An 11210-nucleotide genomic window follows, 5' to 3' on the forward strand; every position below is an offset into this window, starting at 1 on the left:
CTTATTTTGGTATTGACCATCTGGTGATGTCCATGTGTAGAGTCCTCTCTTGTGTTGTTGGAAGAGGGTGTTTGCTATGACCAGTGCATTTCTCTTTGCAAAACTCTGTTAGCCTTTGCCCTGCTTCATTTTGTACTCCAAGACCAAATTTGCCTGTTACTCTAGGTATCTCTTGACTTCCTCCTTTTGCATTCCAGTCCCATGTTTTTTGGGTGCTAGTTCTAGACGGCCTTGTGTGTCTTCATAGAACCATTCAATTTCAGTTTCTTCAGCTTACTGGTCAGAGCATAGACTTGCCTTACTGTAATATTGAATGATTTGCCTTGGAAATGAACAGAGATCACTCTGTTGTTTTTGAGATTGCATCCTAGCACTGCATTTTGGATATTTTGTTGACTATAATGGCTACTCCATTTCTTCTAAGGAATTCTTGCCCACAGTAGTAAATATAATGGTCATCTGAGTTAAATTCACCCATTCCAGTTCATTTAAGTTCACTAATTCCTAAAATGTTGATTTTCACTCTTGCCATATCCTGTTTGATCACTTCCAATTTGTTTTGATTCACGGACCTAACATTCCAGATTCCTATGCAATATGGCTCTTTACAGCACCAGAGTTAACTTCCATCACCAGTCACATCCTGGGTGTTGTTTTCATTTTGGCTCCAACTCTTCATTCTTTCTGGAGTTGTTTCTCCACTGATCTCCAGTTGCATATTGGGCACCTATCCACCTGACGAGTTCATCTTTGAGTGTCCTATCTTTTTGCCTTCTCATACTGTTCATGGGGTTCTCAAGGCAAGAATATTGAAATGGTTGGCCATTCTCTTCTCCAGTGGACCACATTTTGTCAGAACTCTCCACCATGACTCATCCATCTTGGGTGGCCCTACATAGCGTGGCTCACAGTTTCATTGAGTTAGACACCACTGTGGCCCATGTGATCAGTTTGTTTAATTTTCTGTGATTGTGGCTTTCATTCTGTCTGCTCTCTGATGGATAAGGATTAGAGGCTTATGAAAGCTTCCTGATGGGAGAGACTAACTCTTGGGGAAACCGAATTTTGTTCTGAGGGGTAGGGCCATGCTCAGTAAACTTTTAATCCAATTTTTTGTTGATCACCTGGACTGTGTTCTCTCCCTGTTGTTTGACCTGAGGTCAAACTATGGTGGAGGTAATGAAGATAATGGCTTTGAAGATAATGGTTTTGAAGATAACCTTCTTCAAAAGGTTCCATGCATACACTGCTGCACTCGGTGCCCCTGACTCTGCAGCAGGCCACCACCAACCCACCCCTCTGCCAGAGACTCCTGGACACTCATGGGCAAGTTTGGGTCAGTCTCTTGTGGGGTCATTTCACCTTTCTCCTGGGTCCTGGTGCACACAAGGTTTAGTGCGTGCCCTCCAAGACTCTGTTTCCCCAGTGCTGTGTAAGTTCTGGTGGATCTATGGTGAGGTTAATGGTGGCCTCCTCCAAGAGAGCTTATGCCATACCCAGGTCTACTGCACCCAGAGTGTATGCCCCTGCAGCAGGCCACTGCTGACCCGTACCTCCTCAGGAGACACTAAAACAGTTCTGGCTTAGTCTCTGTGGGTCCTCTGGGTCCTGATGTACACAAGGTTTGTTTGAGCCCTCTGAGTGTCTCCGGCAGGTATGGGGTTTAATTCTAAACGCAGTTTCGCCCCTCCTACCGTCTTGCTGGGGCTTCTCCTTTGCCCTTGGAAGTGGTGTATCTTTTTTAATGGGATCCAACATTCTCCTGTTGATGGTTGTTCAGCAGCGAATTGTAATTTTGGAGCTCTCGCAGGAAATGAGCACACATCCTTCTACTCTGCCATCTTGTGTGGTATGCTTTCAGACTTCCCTGGCTCCTCTATGGATGAAAATTTCATTCCCACATCCAGGGTCATTCAGTTCATAGACCCTTTGTCCCTGTGGCAGCATCCTTCAGTTATTCCTGGCCATCTGTTCCAACTAGTCTCTCCTCCAGCACAGATGCTCAGCAGATGAGTCTTCATTGACACAGTGCGAAAAATAGTCTCATTTTCAGCCAGATCTGTAACATGAAAGGAACACTATGGTTTGAAGCATGGTCTCCACACAGTGGGTACACAAGGACCTAGTCAAGTTGACATGGAAGATTAACCACCACAGATGACACCTTTCTTTTCAGAACAGCTAGAGCTCTAATGAATATTTACTAACCACTTCTCAGCTGAAGATAGTTTTCCACTTCAAGTTAGGAGCATTTGCCATCTCACTGGATACTGAGGAACAGGAGTGGGCAGGGTAAAGAAGGGGAGTAGTGCCTTGACTTTACCTTCCACAGACAAAGCAAGAAATCAAAATGCTGTTGAGTGGTGATAATTGGCCATTCATGGTGGGCAAGCCTGGCAGTACCAGGTCTGGCTCTAAGTACCATTTTCCACTACTTTAAGACAAAGGGAACCCAGCAGGTGTTGGTACATGGGCAGATGATTCCAGCTTCATTCAGACATAAACAAACTCAACAGAAGTGTGTTGGAAACCCAAGGACTGTGTTGGTCTTCCTCCCATTAGAAAGAAGCTGATCTTTATTCATAGTAAAATAAGGAGAAAATATTCATGACAATTACATCATTTTTATAAACTGGTGATATCATCATAGCTGGTATGTACTTTCTCCCACTGTTTATTCTGTATTCCCTTTGCCTTCAACAAGTCTCTCAGCTGGCCATGGTTATTTACCTGATGGCGTGACTCAGTCCTTCATTCCTGAAGCATCTGGGCTATTAGTAGTTCTGCCTGGATTAGATTGTCATAGTTTTTTTTTTTTTTTTTTTTTTTTTTTTTTTTTTTACTGAATTTAACCATAGGGCAAGATAATATTAAGAGATAACCTCAGGTATCTCTTATATTCCAGACATGCTGTTCTTCACCTCCTTGTGAAACAGTTGTCCAATTTCTCCTTGCTAATCAGGATCAGTCAGCTCAGCCAGCACAGTTAACTGCCTTACTTGCCTATAGAACTGAAGATCCCCAAGTAGACAAGTGGCAGTCTTTACTTTATGTCTTCTGGTGGAAGTATTCTTCCCTCTGAAACTAAGATTTCTAGGCCATGAGAGTAAGGTCATGGGAACAGGAAGGAAAATTTTGCTAGTGGGTCACTATAAGTAACAGCAAGTTGTGCTACTCCCATTTCCATCCCAAGTTTCCTGAACCAATGAATCCTGGCCATGGGAGAAACAGCTCCATATACCAGACACTAGTTTAGGAAAAAAAAAAAAAAAAAATGGCCTTCTAGAAAATGTTGTCTCAGGCCTGCAAGTTATTGCCATAAAGTTGGCATTGTAACAGAGTTTTAAAAAGGTTGCACAAGATGAAGTTGTGGTACATATATACTACATATATCTTACATATACACCATGAGATATTATTCAGCCATAAAATTAATGAAATAATGTCATTTGCAGCACTATGGATAGACCAAGAGATTGTCATACTGAGTGAAGTATGTTAGACAGAGAAAGACAAACATCATAGGAAGCTTATGTGTGGAATCTAAAAAAAAAAAAATGGTACAAAGAAACTTATTTACAAAACAAATAGCATCACAGATATAGAAAATAAACTTATGATTACCAGGAGGAAAGTATGGGAGGAGACAAATTAGGAGATTAGAATTAACCTACACACACTATCGGGCTGCACAGATGGTGCAGATGGTAAAGGAGCTGCCAGAAACGCAGGAGATCTGGTTTCGATTCCTGGGTCAGGAAAACCTGCTGGAGTAGGAAACAGCAGCCCACTCCAGTATTCTTGCCTGAAGAATTCCATGGACAGAGGAGACTTGTGGGCTACAGTCCATGCGGTCACAAAGAGATGGACATGACTGAAGGGGCTAACAGTCACTTACACACACTATTGTATATAAAACAAATAACTAGAAAGGACCTACTGTATTAGTTCAGTTTTTCAGTTCAGTCGCTCAGTCGTGTCCAACTCTTTGCGACCCCATGGACTGCAGAACGCCAGGCCTCCCTGTCTAACACCAACTCCCAGAGTTTACTCAAACTCATGTCCATTGAGTCGGTGATGCCATCCAACTATCTCATCCTCTGTCATTCCCTTCTCCTCCTGCCCCCAATCCCTCCCAGCATCAGGGTCTTTTCCAATGAGTAAGTTCTTCACATCAGGTGGCCAAAGTATTGGAGCTTCAGCTTTAGCATCAGTCCTACCAGTGAACACCCAGGACTGATCTCCTTTAGGATTGACTGGTTGGATCTCCCTGCAGTCCAAGGGACTCTCAAGAGTCTTCTCCAACACCACAATACAAAAGCATCAATTCTTCTGCACTCAGCTTTCTTTATAGTCCAACTCTCACATCCATACATGACTAGTAGAAAAACCATAGCTTTGACTAGATGGATCTTTGTTGGCAAAGTAATGTCTCTGCTTTAGCACAGGGAAATCTACTCTGTAACAGCATATATGGAAGAGAATTTAAAGAGAGTGGATATATGTATATGTATAACTGACTAACTTTGCTGTGTACGGGAAATGAACACAGCATTATAAATCAACTATACTCACACAAGAAAGGCCATTCCACTGTTCTATCAAGCCAATTGCTGTGAGAATGATGAAAGACAAGGTAAGATCAGTGAGTTCCATAAAGATAGGCCCACTACATTTGCGATGAAGTAAGTTCCTGGTCTCAAAGAAAAAGAAATGCAAGAAGATAAAATGGTGGTCTGAGGAGGCTTTACAAACAACTGAAAAGAAGAAAAGCAGAATGCAAGGGAGAAAGGAAAATACATACCCAACTGAATGCAGAGTTCCAGAGAAGAGCAAGGAGAGATAAGAAAGCCTATGTAAATGGGCAATGCAAAAAAATGGAGAAAAACAATAGAAGGGAAAAGATGAAAGATCTCTTCAAGAGAACTGAAGATATCAAGGGAAAATTCCATGTAAGGAAGGGCATGATAAAGGACAGAAACAGCAAAGACCTCACAGAAGCAGAAGAGATTAAGAAGAGGTGGCAAGAATACACAGAAAAACTATACAAAAAAGGTCTTAATGACCTGGATAACCATGATGGTGTGGTCATACACCTAGAGCCAGATATCCTGGAGTGTGAAGTCAAGTGGGTCTTAGGAAGCACCACTACAAACAAATCTAGTGGAGATAATGAAATTTCAACTGAGCTATTTAAAATCCTAAAAAAATTGTGCTGTTAAAGTGCTGACTCAGGGAGGAGCTAAGATGGTGGAGGAATAGGATGGGGAGACCACTTTCTCCCCCACAAATTCATTGAAAGAACATTTGAACACTGAGCAAACTCCACAAAACAACTTCTGATCACTAGCAGAGGACATCAGGCACCCAGATAAGCAGCCCATTGTCTTCAAAAGGAGGTAGGACAAAATATAAAAGATAAAAAGAGAGACAAAAGAGTTAGGGATGAGATCTGGCCCGGGAAGGGAGTCTTAATAGAGAAAGTTTCCAAACACCAGGAAACCCTCTCACTGGCAGGTCTGGGGAAAGTTTTCAAATCTTGGAGGGCAACCTAACCAGGAGGAAAAATAAATAAAACCCACAGATTACAAGCCTAAAAGCAACTCCCAGCAGAAAATTACACCAGACACCCGCATCCGCCACCAGCAAGTGGGAACGGAGAGGAGTGGGCAGCATTGCTTAGGGTAAGGACTGGGTCTGAATGCCCTGAGGGCAATCGGAGGGCGCTAACATGAGATAGCAACTTAAACTGTGGGATAGCAAAAGAGAGAGAGAATTAACCTGCGAAAAGCCCCAACCTAAAGCACAGCCGGCCGTTCGCAGAACAAAGGACAGAGAAGAGCTAGCCAGCTGCGGACTTGCCCATCCCCCGCCGGAGGCAGAAGGTAGAGGGGAGGCGGCCACCAGGCCGGAAAGGGACAAACTCAGTAGGAGATGGCATCCCCTACCAAACTGCAAACGCTTCCAGTTTCTAACCAAAGACTTCCTGAGATTCTGGATGGTTGACATCCGCCGGGAGGGTCGCAGCCAGAGATCAGCTCCCCAGACACAAGGCGCACCGCACGGGCGCCTGGAAACCGAGTCTGGGAAGAGGAGGGGAGAAGTCGCGCTGCACCTGAAGAGAGTGCGCTCATTAAGCTCCTGGTTCCCTGAGCTGCTCAGACAGGGAAGGCACAAAACGCAGGCCCAACCGAGTCTGCGCCTTTGTGGAGTACCCAAGAACCTGAACCTGAGCCGCTTAGGCCTGGGACGTGCACACAACTCAGGCCCACTCCCTGTAGAGCAGGCTAGAGCCTGAGCAGTGTAGACGGGGAAAGCACGTGTGCCGTGAGCGGGGGCAAACCCGGTGTGGCTGGAACACTGCGCGTGCTCCCCACACACGCCAGTGATATTTGTCTGCAGCGCCCCTCCCTCCCCATAGCACCACTGAACAAGCAAACCTAAACAAGAGACCACCTCCGCCCACTTGTGTCAGGGCGGAAATTAGACACTGTAGAGACCTGCAAACAGAAGCCAAATAAACAAAGGGAACCGCTTCAGAAGGGACCAGTGCAACAGATTAAAATCCCTGTAGTTAACACGGACTACACTGGAAGGGGCCTATAGATATCGAGAAGTGTAAGCTGGAACAAGGAGCTATCTGAAACTGAACCGAACCAACACTGCCCACAACAGCTCCAGAGGAATTCCTAGATATATTTTGACTATTATTATTATTATTTTAATTAAATTTTTTCTTTTTTTAAAGTCCTCTATTACTCCTATATTACTCCTTAATTTTCATTTTTATAACCCACTATAACCTTGCAAAAAAAAAAAAGACCCTATTTTTAAAGCAAACTTCATATATATTTCTTAAAATTTTGTGTTTTTTTTTTTTTAAATATTGTATTTTTAAGAGTCTAACCTCCACTCTAGATTTTTAATCTTTGTTTTTCAGTATTTGATATCAATTTTGGACATTTAAGAATCCAATCTTCAGTACCCATTCTTACTCAGGAGTGTTATTACTGGTTTGATTACTCTCTCCCCCTTTTTGGCTCTCCTTTTTCTCCCCCAGATCACCTCTATTTCCTCCCTCCCCCTTCTCTTCTCAGTCCAATTCTGTGAATCTCTGTGGGTGTTCTGAGCTATGGAGAACACTTAGAGAACAGAGTACTGCATAGATCTGTCTCTCTCCTCTTGAGTCCCCCTTTTTCTCCATCTGCTCACCTCTATCCCCTTCCTCCCTCTCCTCTTCTTCATATAACTCTGTGAATCTCTCTGGGTGTCCCTCACTGTGGAGAATCTTTAAACCACTAAGCTAGAAGTATTATTATCAGTGCTGTAAGGATGGAGAAGTCTTGAGGCTACTGGAAGACTAAGACTGAAATCCAGAGGCAGAAGGCTTAAGCCCGAAATCTGAGAACACCGGAGAACTCCTGAATACAGGGAACATTAATTAATAAGAGATCATCCAAAGGCCTCCATACCTACACTGAAATCAACCATCACCCAAGAGCCAATAAGTCCCAGAGCAAGACATACCATGCAAATTCTCCAGCAACATAGGAACATAGCCCTGAGCATCAATATACAGGCTGCCCAAAGTCACACCAAACTCATAGACTCACCTCAAAACTCACTACTGGACACGCCATTGCACTCCAAAGAGAAGAAATCCAGCTCCACCTACCAGAACGCCGACGCAAGCTTACCTAACTAGAAAATCTTGACAAGCCAATCGTCCAACCCCACCCACTGGGAGAAACCTCCACAATAAAAAGGAATCACAGACTACCAGAATACAGAAAACCCACCCAAAACACAGCAATTTAATAAGATGAAAAGGCAGAGAAATATCCAGCAGGTAAAGAAACATGAAAGATGCCCACCAAGCCGAACAAAAGAGGAGACAGGGAATCTACCTGAAAAAGAATTTAAAATAATGATAATAAAAATGATCCAAAATCTTGAAAACAAAATGGAGTTACAGATAAATAGCTTGGAGACAAGGATTGAGAAGATGCAAGAAATATTTAACAAGGACCTAGAAGAAATAAAAAAGAGTCAATTAAAAATGAATAATGCAATAAATGAGATTAAAAACACTCTGGAGGGAACCAACAGTAGAATAATGGAGGCAGAAAATAGGATAAGTGAGGTAGAAGATAAAATGGTAGAAATAAATGAAGCAGAGAGGAAAAAAGAAAAAAAAAAAATCAAAAGAAATGAAGACAACCTCAGGGACCTCTGGGACAATGTGAAACGCCCCAACATTCGAATCATAGGAGTCCCAGAAGAAGAAGACAAAAAGAAAGACGATGAAAAAATACTCGAGGAGATAATAGCTGAAAACTTCCACAAAATGGGGAAGGAAATAGTCATACAAGTCCAAGAAACCCAGAGAGTCCCAAACAGGATAAACCCAAGGAGAAACACCCCAAGACACATATTAATCAAATTAACAAAGATCAAACACAAAGAACAAATATTAAAAGCAGCAAGGGAGAAAAAACAAATAACACACAAAGGGATTCCCATAAGGATAATAGCTGATCTATCAATAGAAACTCTTCAGGCCAGAAGGGAATGGCAGGACATACTTAAAGTAATGAAAGAGAATAACCTACAGCTCAGATTACTGTACCCAGCAAGGATCTCATTCAGATATGAAGGAGAATTCAAAAACTTTACAGACAAGCAAAAACTGAGAGAATTCAGCACCACCAAACCAGCTCTTCAACAAATGCTAAAGGGTCTTCTCTAGACAGGAAACACAGAAAGGCTGTATGAACACAAACCCAAAACAACAAAGCAAATGGCAACGGAACCATTCTTATCAATAATTACCTTAAATGTAAATGGGTTGAATGCCCCAACCAAAAGACAAAGACTGGCTGAATGGATATAAAAGCAAGACCCCTATATATGCTGTCTACAAGAGACCCACCTCAAAACAAGGGACACATACAGACTGAAAGTGAAGGGCTGGAAAAAAAAAAAAAAAAAAAATTCATGCAAACGGAGACCAAAAGAAAGCAGGAGTCGCAATACTCATATCAGATAAAATAGACTTTAAAATGAAGGCTGTGAAAAGAGACAAAGAAGGACACCACATAATGATCAAAGGAACAATCCAACAAGAAGATATAACAATTATAAATATATATATGCATCTAACATAGAAGCACCACAGTATGTAAGACAAATGCTAACAAGTATGGAAGGGGAAATTAACACAATAATAGTGGGAGACTTTAATACCCCATTCACAAGTATGGATAGATCAACTAAACAGAAAATTAACAAGGAAACACAAACTTTAAATGACACAATGGACCAGCTACACCTAATTGATATCTATAGGACATTTCACCCCAAAACAATCAAGTTCACCTTTTTCTCAAGTGCACATGGAACCTTCTCCAGAATAGATCATATCCTCGGTGATAAATCTAGCCTTGGTAAATTAAAAAAAAATTAAAATCATTCCAGTCATCTTTTCTGACCACAGTGCAGTAAGATTAGATCTCAATTACAGGGAAAAAAAAAAAAAAAAAAAACTATTAAAAATTCCAACATATGGAGGCTAAATAACACATTTCTTCAGAACAACAAATCATAGAAGAAATAAAAAAAAAAAAATCAAAATATTCATAGAAACAAGTGAATATGAAAACACAACAACCCAAAACCTATGGGACACTGTAAAAGCAGTGCTAAGGGGAAGGTTCATAGCAATACAGGCTTACCTCAAGAAATAAGAAAAAAGTCAAATAAATAACCTAGCTCTACACCTAAAGCAACTAGAGATGGAAGAAATGAAGAACCCGAGGGTTAGTAGAAGGAAAGAAATTTTAAAAATTAGGGCAGAAATAAATGCAAAAGAAACTAAAGAGACCATAGCAAAAATCAGCAAAGCTAAAAGCTGGTTTTTTGAAAAGATAAATGAAATTGACAAAACGGTAGCCAGACTCATCAAGAAACAAAGGGAGAAGAACCAAATCAACAAAATTAGAAATGGAAATGGAGAGATAACAACAGACAACACTGAAATACAAAGGATCATAAGAGACTACTACCAGCAAGACTACTACTACTATAAGCCAATAAAATGGACAATTTGGAAGAAATTGAAAATTCTTAGAAAAGTATAACTTTCAACTGAGCCAGGAAGAAATAGACAATCTTAACAGACCCATCACAAGCAGGGAAATCAAAACTGTAATCAGAAATCTTCCAGCAACCAAAAGCCCAGGACCAGATGGCTTCGCATGTGAATTCTACCAAAAATTTAGAGAAGAGCTAACACCCATCTTACTCAAACTCTTCCAGAAAATTGAAAAAGAAGGTACACTTCCAAACTCATTCTATGAGGCCACCATCACCCTAATACCAAAACCAGAAAAAGATGCCACAAAAAACAAAACAACACAAAACAAAAAAACTACAGGCCGATATCACTGATGAACATAGATTCAAAAATCCTTAACAAAATTCTAGCAAACTGAATGCAACAACATATTTTAAAAAATCATTCATGATGACCAAGTGGGCTTTATCCCAGGAATGCAAGGATTCTTTAATATCTGCAAATCAATCAATGTAATACACCACATTAAAAAAAAATTGAAGACACAAATCATAAAATAATCTCAATAGACGCAGAAAAAAGCCTTTGACAAAATTCAACATATATTTATGATAAAAAAACTCTCCAGAAAGCAGAAATAGAAGGAATATACCTCAACATAATTAAAGCTATATATGACAAACCCACAGCAAACATGGTGAAAAATTGAAAGCATTTCCTCTCAAGTCAGGAACAAGACAAGGGTGCCCACACTCACTACTACTATTCAACATAGTTTTGGAAGTTTTGGCCACAGCAATCAGAGCACAAAAAGAAGTAAAAGGAATCCAGATAGGAAAAGAAGTGAAACTCTCTCTGTTTGCAGATGACATGATCCTCTACATAGAAAACCCTAAAGACTCTACCAGAAAATTACTAGAGCTAATCAATGAATATAGTAAAGTTGCAGGATATAAAATTAACACACAGAAATCTCTTGCATTCCTATACACTAACAATGAGAAAGCAGAAAGACAAATTAAGGAAACAATACTATTCACCATTGCAACAAAAAGAATAAAATACTTAGGAGTATATCTACCTAAAGGAACAAAAGACCTATACATAGAAAACTATAAAACACTGATGAAAGAAA

Source organism: Dama dama, chromosome 5 (assembly GCF_033118175.1).
Source record: "Dama dama isolate Ldn47 chromosome 5, ASM3311817v1, whole genome shotgun sequence".
Taxonomy (NCBI): Eukaryota; Metazoa; Chordata; class Mammalia; order Artiodactyla; family Cervidae; genus Dama; species Dama dama.